The 14,279-nt window shown below is 40.0% G+C and overlaps 1 long non-coding RNA gene across 1 annotated transcript; it reads right to left on the bottom strand.

The window, feature by feature from the left end:
- Positions 1-420: 420 nt before the first annotated feature.
- LOC122205899 lies at positions 421-3,767 on the bottom strand. Its single transcript, XR_006196298.1, has 2 exons — positions 3,307-3,767; positions 421-721 (listed from the first exon to the last, which is right to left on the bottom strand). It is a non-coding gene; the product is annotated as an uncharacterized LOC122205899 (long non-coding RNA).
- Positions 3,768-14,279: the final 10,512 nt, after the last annotated feature.

Raw genomic sequence — 14,279 nt, 5'->3', positions numbered from 1 at the left:
TCCAGAAGGCCAGCTTTAGGCATTCCTAATCTACTATCAACCATCCTAAATTCTCTTTTCTTAGAAAGAAGTCAGCAGGCCTATTAAAAGACAGTTTGAAGTTGATTTTTATCTTCCTTAGGTCTTTGACTAAGTGGAATAGAATTTGATGTGGGCCAAGCCACCAGAATTTAAGAGAGACACCATAGACATTTATGTTCATGCTGAGGTTGCTCCCTAGTACCTTCCATGACCCAGGGATTCAGGAGTGACCTGGCCAATCCAATACAATTCTGTGTATAGAAAGAGGATATGTTCTGAGCATCAGAGTCACATTCCACTCACCATCCCCCTTGCTTTTAACTTATATTGGAACAATTTGATGCCATTCCTGGATAAGCTGGAGGCCAAGGATTTGAGAATAGAACAAGAAGCATCCTCTTATCTGAAGATGATATGACTTTATTATTACAGCCTAAAAAGTGGCCTTCCAAGAAAATTGTCCTTGGGATCTGGTTACTTGCAGACAGAATGGTCACAAATTAACTAGTCTAAGATTAGGGCACCATTCCTGGCAACTATCTCCCAACTTCTTCCAGGCTTATGGTTAGGTAAGGAGTCAGTGAAGCATCTTTCTGTTAGTGTGGTCTCTGGGGTTGCTCCACTAGGGTTTGAAGCTTTGTTCTACCTCTTAGTAGTTGGATGACATTTATTTAACAGCCCTCAGCCTCAGTTTGTTCATCTGTAGAAATGGGATATAATAATAATGATAATAATAATATGTATCTCATAAGGTCGCTGTGAGGATTGAATGTATTTACATGTAAAATGCTTAAAACAGTACTCAAAAAAATATTAACTATTTATATATGGCTACAAATCCCCTTTACCAGATGATGTCATCCATTACCAATATGCCGTTGTTAATCTTTCAAAAAATCCAAAAAGTTCAATTACTCGAAGCTAACCATTCTGTAGGTATTATTACTGTGTAGTTTTTGTTTGAGTTTTTGGTTATTGTTGTTTAATGGCCCACATGAGCACTTGGTTATGTCCACTTTCCAGTGCTCCTGGGCTGGAATTATTGTGGTGGTGCTCAGTGGTGTAAAACTTGGGAATTTCTCTCGTGCATTTGTCTGTAAGTTAGTGAGTCATCCAAGAATAACTTCCTGAGGACACTCTTAGCCCTGCCCTCCGTTGGCTCAACTCAGAGGGACAGCGGGGTGGCTTCCATTTATGCATGGTTCTTGCCTGGTTCTTAAATTTTTATTATAGTATATCAATTCTTGTCCCAAACTGACTGATTTCTAAAACATATGTTTTTTTGTATTAAACTTGCAACATTGGAGAGCTGCATTCCAGATATTTGTCAGAGTGTATAATTTCTATCATATTGCTGCAAGTTATAAAGATATCAAAAGCCTTGTTGAGAAAAATAATATTCATAGAGGATTGTGTGTCTTTCCATACTTTTAGGACAATGGTTTCCCAGATTTTTATATGTCACAGACCAGTTTAAAAAAATCTTATAATGGTTTGGGGCACCTGGGTCGCTCAGTCAGTCGGGTGTCTGACTGGCTTGGGTCATGGTCTCGCGGCTTGTGGGTTCGAGCCCCGCATCGGGTTCTGTACTGACAGCTAGTAGCCTGGAGCCTGCTTCGGATTCTGTCTCCCTCTCTCTGCCCCTCCTCTGCTCACACTCTATCTCTCTCTCTCTCTGTCTCAAAAAATAAATAAACATTAAAAAAAATTTTTTTAATCTTATAATGGTTATGGACATAGATTGCTAACTTCTTTTACAAGTAAGGGTGTAACAAAAGGATAGTTTCTTAAATTGACATTTTATGGTAATTTAGTACTATGGAAAATTCACTACTCACTGCACTGTTTTTAATTTTCATCATGAGCCCATGGAAATTTCATCACTGACTGCCAGACTGGTACCTGAGAACAACTAGATAATTTATAACTTATCCCTAGATGAAACCAGAGCACCAGTGACTTCACACCTGGGATGCATCATTGTGGTTATCAGCATAAGTGCCTCTATTGAATTGCGCTTTAATGTAATGTCCTTGGCTAAATAAAAAGTATTATTAAAAGGGTTCCTTTGAAGCTTTTCACTTCACTTAGTCCAAAGATGTTGCAAAGACATTAGTGTTTACATTATTCAGTGAACTCTTTTAAAAGACCTACTGAAGAAATCTCACTCTAGTCTCAATGACAGAAGTACTTGGACTTATCTAAGCAATGGATTGTGTTTTTTTAAATCTTCTATATTATTTGACTTATTTTACTCTGCTTTATACGTCCTGCTAAAATATTTTAATTCAAATGCATGGCTCACCTCTATGAGCACACAGAATTTCAAGAAATGTAATTTACATATTCATCTTGTGCCTGGCTCCACCTATTCTCTTACCATCATTTTCCTTTTGCCATATTTTTTTACCCCTTTGACATTGCTGTACTATATATTTGTGTGTAAGCCATCCTAAATCCACCCTAGAAGGGATATGCTTACGTACATAAATTAGTCAATGGAGACCCACCTATGACCTAGTTAGAGAGCTTCATGAGGATCCCTAGCTGCTCAGGAGGGCTCCAAAACACATCCAGAACTTGTCTACACAGATTTCTCAGGGCTGACCGGACAGAAAGTCTGCACATGCAGCCCATTAAAATACTAATAGCTGACACTGGCCTGATTGTTGTCCTGCTCTGTATTTTAACAGGAAGTAGCAAAGACTTACCTTATGTGAGTGACATGGGAATTTTAAGTGCTGTAGAAAACCAGGGAGATGCTTGCGAAAGAAGGAACCTTACTTTAGTGCTTGTCCAACTGCAGAACCCAGTGTATTAGGGGGTTATACAATTAGTGTTATGACTGACATTTTTATATAAAAAATTTTCAAGTTTTATGGTGACTTAGTTTTACAGAAAATAAATAGAACCAATAGTGTGTGTGTGTGTGTGTGTGTGTGCAAACACACACACATATAGGTGTGGGGAGAGAAAGAGAGAGAGATTTTGTTTTCTTTCGGCATTTCTGGATGTGACATTTATTTTTTTTAATATAATTTATTGTCAAATTGGCTAACATACAGTGTGTAATGTGTGCTCTTGGTTTTTGGGGTAGATTCTTGTGGTTCATCGGTTACATACAACACCCAGTGCATCCCAACAAGTGCCCTCCTCAATGCCCATCACCCATTTTCCCCTCTCCCCCACTTCCTTATCCACCCTCAATTTGTTCTCTGTATTTAAGAGTCTCTCATAGTTTGCCTCCCTCCCGAGAGAGATATTTATTTTAAGGAATTGGTTCACATGATTGTGGAAGCTTGTTAAGTCCAAAATTTGCAGGAAGATGGGCAGGCTGGAGACCCAGGGAAGAGTTGATGTTGCAGTTTGAGTCCAAAGGCAGACCGCCAGCAGAATTTCCTTTTCCTGGTGGAAAGTCATTCTTCATTCTATTAAGGTCTTCAGATGATTGGATGAAGCCCACTCAATGGGGAAGGCAGTCTGCTTTACTCAAAGTCCACCAACTTAAATATTAACCTCATCCAAAAAACATCCTCACTGGAACATCTAGAATAATGTTTGACCAACTCTCTGGGCACTGTGGCCCCATCAAACTGACACATAAAATTAACTATTGCATGCACCTTAGTTCAGACTCACAGATCCAAAAGAAAATAATGGGTTTTGCCTATACTACTCAAGTTATCGCAGCTGTTAATACCAGATTCTAAGTGAGCCATGCCAGTGATATGCTGGAGCCACCTGCTACTGGCTCATGACCACTGATTGTGCCCGTGTACTCCCAAGTCAGAGTTTAGTGACATCACATTGGTAGCCTGAAGTCAGCCATGGGGAGTGTTTACACCACAGAGATACTATAAACTAAGGGAGTCCCCCCAAATTGCTGGCTTACCATCATGCCACTGGATGTGTCAGCTTTTTAACAGTGTGTTAAGAAGGCTGTAATGTGGTTTAGCAGGCATGGCATCAAGTCCAAACATGGAATATTTCTGACTTTAATAACAAAAATAAAGAAATAGTTCCAAAACACACATTGGTTTCTCTTAGTCACACTTTCAAATTGACAGAACAGTAACCAGTACTGTGAATTGATAGTAGCTCATAAGGCTGACTTTCCAATGCTTAAATAAATTGATTCATATGAAGTAAGCATGTGTAACATTTGTTTTGCTCAAAAAAAGAATTGTAGGGGCGCCTGGGTGGCTCGGTCAGTTAAGCGTCCGACTTCGGCTCAGGTCATGATCTCACGGTCCGTGGATTCGAGCCCCGCGTCGGGCTCTGTGCTGACAGCTCAGAGCCTGGAGCCTGTTTCAGATTCTGTGTCTCCCTCTCTCTGTGACCCTCCCCCATTCATGCTCTGTCTCTCTCTGTCTCAAAAAATAAATAAACGTTAAAAAAAAATTTAAAACAAAAAAAAGAATTGTTAAATTACTATAGGAACGTTATTGGCAAGATCCACTCTAAGGGGAACTGTATAGGACATGTGATCAGTTTCTTAAACAAATATATTACAGAGAGAGAGAGAACCCAAAGAGTAAGGCAGAGCTTCTCAAACTTCAGTGTATATCAGAATCACCCAGAAGGCAGTTTGTGGAGACCCATCCCCAGGGTTTCTGATTCAAGGAGCCTTGGCTAATGCCAGAGAATTTGCATTTCTAAGAAGATCCCAGGTGATATTGATGTTTCTGGTCTGGGGACCATACTTTGAGAACCACTAGATTAGGGACTTATGAGACAAATTTACAAACTGCAATATATAGACCTTATCTGAATCCTAAACCAACTGTGAAAAAACTTAGATGATGAAAAACATTTGACTGCTGAGTATCTGCTGATATTACGGTATTAATTATCATTTTCTTTATTTTATTTTATTTTTTATTTTTTTAAATTTACATCCAAATTAGTTAACATATAGTGCAACAATGATTTCAGGAGTGGACTCCTTAGTCCCCCTTACCCATTTAGCCCGTCCCCCCTCCCCCAACCTCTTCAGTAACCCTATGTTTGTTCTCCATATTTATGAGTCTCTTCTGTTTTGTCCCCCTCCTTGTTTTTATATTACTTTTGTTTCCCTTCCCTTATGTTCCTCTGTTTTGTCTCTTAAAGTCCTCACATGAGTGAAGTCATATGATTTTTGTCTTTCTATGACTGACTAATTTCATTTAGCATAATACCCTCCAGTTCCATCCACGCAGTTGCAAATGGCATGATTTCATTCTTTTTGATTGTAGAGTAATACTCCATTGTATATATATACCACATCTTCTTTATCCATTCATCCATCGATGGACATTTGGACTCTTTCCATACTTTGGCTATTGTTGATAGTGCTGCTATAAACACGGGGGTGCATGTGTCCCTTAGAAACAGCACACTTGTATCCCTTGGATAAATGCCTAGTAGTGCAATTGTTCGGTCACAGGGTAGTTCTATTTTATTTTTTTGAGGAACCTCCATACTGTTTTCCAGAGTGACTGCATCAGCTTGCATTCCCATATCATTTTCTTTCTTTTTTTGAGATGTGATCATATATTCTGGTTGTATTTTTATTAAAAGGTATTTACATTTCTGGGGAGCCTGGGTGACTCAGTCAGTTGGGCATCCAACTCTTCATTTTGACTCAGGTCATGATTTCACAGTTCATGAGTTTAAGCCCTATTTCGGGCTCTGTGCTGACAGTGCAGAGCCCCCTTGGGATTCTCCCTCTCCCTCTCTCTCTGTCCCTCCCTGCTCGTGCTCTCTCTCTCAAAAATAAACTTTTTTTTAAAAAAAAGTATTCAATTTCAGAGATATATAGTACAACATTACAAATGATAGGACATGATGTCAGTGATTTATTGCAAAATAATCTATGGGGGGTGGTGAGTAGTGGGGATACTGCAGAGGAAACAAGATTGGCTGGCGTGATCATTGTTAAATACAGGTGATGGGTACATGGGGCCTTATCATGTTGATCTCCCTGCTTTTATGTATTCCATAATAGAAAATTTTAAAAAGAAAGAACTGGACTCAAATCCTTTTAAATGTCCCTTTCACATCTGTAAAAACAGGTCATCTTTTAAAATCATTTCTCATGATAAAAAGAAAGGCAGGGGTGTCATTCATAAAAAGGGCAAAGCTGTCACTAATTACTTTTTAACCAGAAAAGACTAAATTCACTCGAATCCCATTATAATTCAGAGTCAAGGATAAAGAATGGTTACAGCACTTTCATCCTCTGGGATGCATGTGGGGGCATCATATGATGCCCAATACAGACTTCACACTTTCCTTGCTCACCTCCTTTCTTTGCCTCACAGCAAACCTGCCCCACTCCATGATAACACCCAGAAGGCAAATAGAGCCGGGAGGTTGCTTCCCATCAATTTTCAAAGACTAGAAGAGAGAAGGACCCAAATTTTGATGCTTTTTCCTGCTAAGAGGTCACAGCTGGGATTTGTTCAGTTACAGTACCTACCAATTTTATTACAAGTAGTCAGAAAAAAAAGGAATTAAGAGATGCTATGAGAAGAAATTCTACCTAAATAGACAGTGGCTTTTCTTTGCGTGTGTTTCTTCTTTCCCCAGAGGTAACCACTGATCACTGCATTTTAGAACTGGAAGAAACCCTTAGGATCTCTGCAATCTATCCTCTTTGTTTAATAAATGGGACACTGATAGTTAAGTCATATAAATTAGAGTGAAAAAAACTAGCAATTAGCAAACACCTATGTGCATGTAAAGAGCTCTTTGGTTAAATGAAAGTAAAGAAAGAAGGAATATTGGACTCATAGAATAGCTGTGTTTCAGCAAAGCATCCTAGAGAGAAAATTTTAAATGAAATCTTATGTACCTGTTGATTTTTGTTCTAAAATTCTAAATAGAGTTGGAAGTGTAGTCCATCGAGAACGAGCAGAAGATGAGCAGAAGGAGTGGGAGAGAGAGAATTTTAAGCTCAGTGTGGAGCCTGACTTGGAACTCGATCTTATGACCCTGAGATCATGACCTGTGCCGAAATCAAGAGTTGGATGCTTAACTGACTGAGCCGCCCAGGTGCCCAAACACATTTGATAATTTAAGCATTTAAAGAGGGAGTGTTGCTGCTCCTGGATACAGTGCTGAAAACAATGGCACTCATGACACTCTTCAGCCAACAACATCACCAATATCTTGGAGCACTGTGCATTAGAGGCTTTAAATGCACCATTCCTCATGCCACCCTTTGTCCCCATGCCAGCTCTGTAAGGTCAATCCTACTATGCTCACAGTGCAGATGTTAGTAAGAGGACTTAATAAGTTGCCCAAGCTCGTCGAGGGTGGTGCTCCTAAGTTCCCCTTCCCAGCCCTCGTTGCCAGTCCCTTTCCTAAGACCACTGTTCTTAGGAAAGTTCTACAGGTTGTGACTGCAGAGGAGCCCCAAGCTGGAGGTGGGGCTGGTGACAGGAAGTGAAGAAGAAAATACAGCCTGTCTGACAGAGGCACACTTTTTAAATCCACACAAAGGCACTTCCATAGGGGTAATCTTTGCCCACGTCCTTCTCCAGCCACCTCCCACGTTTTGGGAAGCCTTACTCCAAACAGCCAAAGTTCCTGGAATTTCTTCCTTGTGTCTAACAGAACCAGAACTGTCATGGTGCATTTTGTCCATTAGAGTTGCTGCATAAATGACATGAGCAGTTGTCACCTGGGCTGGGCTGGGAATGTGAATTAAATGCAAGCGGGCATGAGGTAAGTTTACGGAGTGATGGAGTGTTCTAAACTTGGATTGTGGTGATGGGTGCACTATACATTTAATAAAAATAATCAAGCTGTTCGTTTGTGGCAAGTGAATTTTATGTATGTAAATTGTACTTCAATAATGCTGATTTTTTTCAAATGTCATGATTTGAATGGAAATTCCTTAGGTTTTAAAAAGCTGCTCTATAAAGTCACTCAATAAAGATTTTAAAAATGCCCAAGAATGAGTAATAGCTTGCTACAATTAGATCATTACATGGGATCTAGAAATTTAAAGATCGGGGCAGGCTTTGTGGGGCTAGGAGACCTGCACTGTCACAGAGTCCTGCCCTCAGATGGACACTGCCCCAGCTTTAATGATACATATGCACCTGCCATCTATCTTGAAACTTTGAATGATTTCATCTTTGAACTTGTGTTTTGTAAATGGTGGGGATAACGTGGCATGTGTGCGAGCCGAGAAGATACATGCAACGTGTGTGTCCGGCCGGAGTTCCTTACCACCCCGACAGCATATAGCAGGTAGCATTCCTGACGTCACGGGAGCACAGAACTCCAGAGCATGGGAGTTCATCGTGGCTCTGAGGGAGAAAGAGGCAAGCATGTTACTTCTACAATGAATAGGTGGACGGGAGGGAAGTGACAGCCCCCAAGAGGCGTGATTGAAACAGAATTTGCTTCCAATGCAGAAAGATGGCAATAGCATTCTAAGAAGTGGGAACAATCAAGAAACCCTGTCCTAAGCTCTCTCACCTGAGTTAGTTCCTTCCCTGTTTAGCCTAGCACTTCTGCTGGAGAGAGGGAAAGAGAGCAATCCCAAGTTTCTCTTCCTTGCAGTCCGTTCTTACTCATCAGTAAACTGAAGGTAAAGAGTGTTGACAGAATGTACACAGATCAGCAAGCAAGATGAAAACGGTGGAGTTAGTTGTGTGCGGTGTTTCCACTATTCTAATGAAATACATAAAATACATAATGCATTTAAGAGCTGCAACATACTAATTGTGTATCAGTGATTCCACACAAGGTAAACACTCTTACATTTGCACTTAGAGCTGACATCGCAAAACATAAAGATGAATGGTAAAATTCATGCAAATAATTTCACCTTTTAATCATTGTTTACTCAGAATGGCATTCAATTCAATGGCAAATTAAAAAACACCATGACAAGCTGAAGCACCGTGAGAGAAAGAAACACCTGTGATGTTATAGCACCTACAGCCCTTTTCTCCTGCTTTTTGAACAAGGGGTCCACATTTTCATCTTGCACTGGGCCTCACAAATTCAAATTCAAATTAATAAGCCAGCCATATTAAATATAACTGTTCAACCTCCCCACTTTATGTGTGACAAAACTGAGGCAGGAAGACATTGTGTGACTGGCCCAAGGTCATAGTTAGAGCAGACCTGACTCCACAGCCCAGAGCCACAACTCTTAGGCCAGCACGCTTTCTATCATTCTTGCAGCTGTTGGGGAAAAAAAAAAAGTTGGCTTAAGACGGGATTTCTATACAGTATTTCAATCCAGCAAGTTCAAAGAATGACCAAATTAGACACATTTGCTTCAAATGGATCTCAGAGGCTTTGAAGATGACATTGTGGCATTTTGTTTAAAGGAAGTAAGCATATTTTCTGAGCCTTGAATTTCTCCCTGTCACTAAAGAGCTTAAATAGATTATAAGTACAGCATAGAGAGTATTCGTGGCAAACCATTAAGGCTAAATATCTATTTGTAAAGCCGGCTGGTTTCCAGTTAAAAGTTTTTTAAAAGAGAAGCATGCATATGCTGCCTTGAAATGTGGACAGAGGAGGGCCTCGGCCCTGTGCCCTCGAGTATTTAAAGGTGGGTGCCCATCGGGTATACAAGGATCAGATGACCACACTGGACAGCAAGAGACAAAAGACCAAAGACCTGCTCCTCTTTTGAAGTGAGTCAGAGACAAAGAAGAAAACATGACCTGCCCTCTACTTTTTGAATTCAAAAGCAGTAATTATAGGAGGCAAGCTCTCAGCCATCTACAGACTAATCTGTATTTAGAAGTGCTAGATGTGATATGCAGAAATAAACAAAAACAAAACCTAAATCAATCTAGTTTGAGTTAAAAAGGATCTCCCTGGCTCAAGGTGTGGTGCTGATTAAAACTCTGTGTAGCCTTTAATGCTTCAAGTGCCATCTCCATATGGTTTGTTGGTTCCCATAGTCTAGTTTCCCTCCTTCCTCTTCCCCCTTACCCCTCTCAGTGTCGTGGAACTCATTTTTTGGCTCCTACAAAGTGGCAGGTAAAGTAAACAGTGAGGGTCACAGTGTGGGTTGGAAGAGGGGAGTGACAATCATCATTATTATAGTTAATATTTACTGAGTGCTTACTATTTTCTGGGCACCGCACTAATAGCTCTTCGTTAATTATCTCAGTGAATCTACACAGCAGTTCTATGAGGTAGGATTGTATAATTTTAAGATGAGGATTCAAAACCACAGAGAGATAGGTAACTTGCCCTCCAGGTCACAGCAAATCTGGAATCCGAAGCCAATCTGACATCAGTTAAGATACTGAGACGTCTGTGCTTTAATTTTTCCTTTTACCTCCGCCTCCTACCTTCTTATTCTTTTCCTCCAAGATGGCCATCACTATAGCATCCTGATGCTGAGATGTTGTACGTGCAGGTGGGCAAGTGCGGATAGTTATATCAGGAAAACAATTCACCCAAGGCCACCACAGGCCAGGATCTTTGTGGAAATTAGAAAAAAAGCACCTTCTTCTGAGCTGACACAGAACCCGCTGAATTTACTCTTTCTCTGCTGGATATCCTCAGTCAGGGCACAACCTCCACAGCGCACATGGAGGCCCTGAGCTTGCCCCAGTCGTTCTGAATGATGGTCATTTGAATGTCCAGTCATTTTGAATGACAGCGACATGATTACACTTCATGTGATTACACGTGGACTCTCATATGTTCCAGGGAGGACAAACATATCCTTAAAAGGAAATATAAGGTTATGCAACAAATTAGTAGGCCTCTTTCTGCAGTCCTTTCTCTAAGCTCTAACTCCCAGGAGATTGTCTGAAGATTCAGGAGTTGGGTGCTGTTGAAAAGACTCATTAAACTCAATAACACTCAATAGGCAGACATGCAGGGGAAAGATCCACCTGTCTTGTATACTAGAGCTCCTGAGTGAGTGCAGAATACAATCATTAGGGAAATAAATCAAATCAATAACAGTTTGTCTGAACACAATTCGAGCCAGTGGGTAAAGATAAGAACTAGGTCTGCTTTCAAAACAATGGCCTGATGATAATTTTGCTCCCATTTAACCACAAACTATTATGCATTCAACTTGTCTGCATCTCCACAGAGCCATTAATGTAGAAAACTGAGTCATTACCTTTGTTGTGGGAGAGGCCCTCATTACTGAGTCTCTAGAAATTACTCCAGGGAATCAAATCTTTTGTTTCACTGATAGGACAAAAAAAAAAAAAAAAGAACCTAGTCATTTGGTACGGTTCAAAATTCTAACATTTCCGGACAGGTACAATACACATTTTTATTTCAAAAGCAGAATGTTAAGATTTATACATTAAATTATATTAGAATCTTGATTTTTCAAAAAATATTAAGCCCAGCTACGTTATCAAACCATGAAACTTTGGCTGAGCGTAAAATCAGTGCTCCATCCGTGGGCTTCAGAAAGTTTCTCGTCAGAATTATCTTTACAGAACCAGCCCTTGTGGGGTTGAGTTTTAAGGGCCCAACTAATGACAATGGCTGCCATTTTGAATGACAGGAGCTTGGACGGTTAGCCTCAAAGCAGAAAAGACTCCAGTGAACTATCACAGTCTTGCTAGTCTTCAATAATGACATAAGAGAGCTATAATTTAGTTTGAGGTGTGTATGGGGAGAATCCGTGGCGGGCATCTGAGCCTCAGAGAATGCAAAGTCAGCCATGCTACTAATACTAAGTCACATCAGTGGCAGCAAATCCTCTGAAGTAGCAAGTTTCTTTGAGGAGATACTGTGCTAAGATTAGAGGGGGAAAAAAAAAAGTTTGTAAGAAAAGGAAGCAAATGTCAAACAGATAGCAGATTTATTTTCAGGATTATGTAAAGCACAAAAATGAAAGGACTTCCACAGTGCAGTGTTGTCATGGTTACCTGATCTCTTATCAAAAAGAAGAATCAAGCAGAGAAGGGAAACCTAGAAGGGGCAGTAACCAGAGAGGCCTGCACTTCCACAAGCGCTTTTCATCCAATTGAGGTTGTTTATGAGGGTATAAAATAAGGGATGACATTTTGCTGTTCTAGATAATTTTTAAAGGATCTTATTTTGCCATGCAGAATAAGGTCTGCATTCTGCTACGCCTTCAGAAAGTGGAAACACGATCGTTAAAATATCGTTCACAAGGATTCCTAACTGAACAGGGCAAAACGTATCTTTAAAATTTCCTCTCGATGCACCACCCCCACAGAAAATCTTTTCCTAAACTGCAAAGTGAGTGTATAAGCTGAGTTGTGTTCTCAGGAAAGCTGCATTTTTGTTCTCCAAAATATTTTAGAGGATTTTGTTTGGAGGCTATCAGTTTAAAAAAGAAACTGGCAAATTCTTTTTAAAGATTAAAAAGAAAATCCCTTTGGTTTCTGCTTCATTAAGTTAGCAATGAATGCAAATAATATAAATAGCACAGAATGGAGGAAAAATGTACCACCAGCTCCACCTTCCTCTATAAATGCCTAACCCTCATAAACCTTGGCTTGTCCTAGAAACACAGAGACTGCAGATTGCTTTCCAAATCACAGCCAGTCCTCGACACGCCTAACAGCAGCTTGCAAAGTGCCCTTACCTGCAATGACAGGTAGCTGGAATGTGCATAAGGCCACTTGCCTGAGGACATGTGGCTGAGAAGAACTAGAAATCCAACGTGTATTTATTCCATCTACTTGGTGAAGGCAGGGAAGGTGGTAAAAGTCAGTGTTTCTTTAACAGCTCAATCTTTGAACTACTCCCACTTGTCATTTCCCCTAGTAGAAAGACACGAAGCCCAACTGACTAAACCTCGCACAGGGGGCACAGAAGCCTTGGGCTCACAGGTCACTTTGACTTCTCTGGGAAAGAAATGACAGGAATCAATAATCATCAAGGTCCTGTTGTGAGCTGGATATTTTTCCAGGTGCTTCACGTGTAATATGTTATGAAATGCAAACAGCATTCCTGTGGGATAATGTCCTCCTTTAAATGAGGACGCTAAGGCTCTGAGAAAATAAGGAACTTGCTCTACGTCACAGAGAGCTGACTTCTAAACTCACTTATTGCATCACCCAACATCAGACAGGGCAAGGCACTGAGAGGTTCTCCCCCAGATTAGTTCTACGCCCTGTGAAATAGTTTGGAAATGTGTACAATTTATTTTGCACTTTAGCCACTTACATATTGAAATACATACTGTTTTAAGTTGTATTATTTATGTTTCTCTTTTATAATTTGTATTTCACATTTACTTTTTATTATGTGTACAGTTTTAGGTCACATCATCTGCAGATTTCATTTCAGAATAGGAAAGAAGCATCTCAAAATACATGTGTTATATGAAGGGAGGCTTTGAGTCTGAGAAGCCTGAAAAGCACTGCACCAACTCCTTACACCCAGGTTAATGGAGAGTTGATTTTAATTTTTCTCTAACATTTGGGACACAGAAGCATTTCTCAAGTCTAAAGTGCAGTTATTATTATTGGAGTACAACTGTAAAGTTTCTTAAAATGAACTAAATATATTTCTAAACAGTTAGTGACAGGGGAAAAGAAAGGAAACTCCAAATTCATTTGTAAGGATAGGTTTCTTTTTCACTGGAAAGTCTATTGTTTTTACATTAACTAGTCACATCCCAAATCCAGTTAAGAAATGAGCAGAAGACATGAACAGGCATTTTTCCAAAGAAGACATGCAGATGGCTAACAGACCCATGAAAAGATGCTCAATGTCACTCATAATCAGGGAGATACAAATCAAAACCATAGTGGGATACCACCTCACACCTGCCAGAATGGTTTAAATTAACAACACAGGAAACAACAGGTGTTGGCGAGGATGTGGAGAAAGGGGAACCCCCTTGCGCTGTTAGTGGGAATGCAAACTGGTGCAGCCACTCTGGAAAACAGTACAGAGTTTCCTCAAAAACTTAAAACTAGAACTACCCTACTACCCAGCAATTGCACTACTAGATATTTACTAAAGGATACAAAAATACTGATTCAAAGGAGCACATGCACCCTGATGTTTGTAGCAGCATTATCAAGAATAGTCTAATTATGGAAAGGGCTCAAATGTCCATTGACTGATGAATGGATAAGGAAGGTGTGGTATATAGGTAAATAATAAAATATTACTCAGCCATCAAAAAGAATGAAAGCTTGCCATTTGCAATGATGTGGATGGAGCTAGAGTGTATTATGCTAAGTGAAATAAGTCAGAGAAAAACAATTACCATATGATTTCATTCATATGTGGAATTTAAGAAACAAAACAGGTGAACGTAGGAGAAGGGGAAA

This window comes from Panthera leo, chromosome A1 (assembly GCF_018350215.1).
Source record: "Panthera leo isolate Ple1 chromosome A1, P.leo_Ple1_pat1.1, whole genome shotgun sequence".
In the NCBI taxonomy this organism is placed as follows: domain Eukaryota; kingdom Metazoa; phylum Chordata; class Mammalia; order Carnivora; family Felidae; genus Panthera; species Panthera leo.
This window is presented reverse-complemented; position numbering and strand designations above follow the sequence as displayed.